The 804-nt window shown below is 43.4% G+C and overlaps 1 non-coding gene across 1 annotated transcript; it reads right to left on the bottom strand.

Annotated features, from left to right (window-relative positions):
- Nucleotides 1-233: 233 nt before the first annotated feature.
- On the bottom strand, nt 234-340 carry LOC113873903. The gene has a single exon (XR_003505970.1). It is a non-coding gene; the product is annotated as a small nucleolar RNA R71 (small nucleolar RNA).
- Nucleotides 341-804: the final 464 nt, after the last annotated feature.

Below are 804 nucleotides of genomic sequence, written 5' to 3'. Positions count from 1 at the left end.
GAGGCATGCCTAATGAAGACCCCAATCTTCATCTGACAAAGTTTCTCCGATTGACGGATACCATCAAGTACAATAGAGTCTCTAATGATGCTATTCGACTCCGTCTTTTCCCATTCTCGGTATCTGAAAAGGTAAATGCTTGGTTCGCCTCACTCCCAGCCAACTCCATCAAAACTTGGGAGGATCTCATTCAACAATTCTTGGGAAAGTACTTTCCCCCATCAAGGTCCTCTAAGCTTATGATGGAGATATGTTGCTTCCAACAACATGAAGCAGAATCCTTATTCGAGGCATGGGAGCATTTTGGAGAGCTTTTAAGGAGATGTCCTCATTATGATTTTTTGACCTTTTTACAGTGGCCTATCAATCACCACTAGGGCTACAATTGATGCCGCAGCAGCAGGGTCCCTCATAAGAAAAGATCCAGATGATGCATACAAGCTCATAGATGAGATGACATCTTCTAGCTTTCAATGGCATACTGCTGACTCTTACGACATCAAGAGGAAAGAGACTGCCCCAGTCCACCAAGTAGAAAGCAATAATCCACTAATTAACCAAATGGCAACCCTTGCAAAGCAACTAGAATCTTTAATGAAGGTCCAAGACCAGTTTATAAGAGCTCCTGCAAGCCCAGAATTTAAGCAAGAGGAGGCAAACTTCATGGGCAATCACAGTTCAGGGTGGAGGAGTAATCCTCCTAACTCATGGGGGAATGGCTTTGGAAGTCAAAATTTAAGTGTTTATCGCCCTCCTCATATGCAAAGTCAAGGAGTAAGACCTGAAGGAAAAGAAGCTCCTAGA

This window comes from Abrus precatorius, unplaced genomic scaffold, assembly GCF_003935025.1.
Source record: "Abrus precatorius isolate BTA unplaced genomic scaffold, Abrus_2018 Scaffold7, whole genome shotgun sequence".
Lineage (NCBI taxonomy): Eukaryota > Viridiplantae > Streptophyta > Magnoliopsida > Fabales > Fabaceae > Abrus > Abrus precatorius.
The sequence above is the reverse complement of the archived record's forward strand: the minus strand, read 5'-3'. Positions and strand labels throughout refer to the sequence as shown.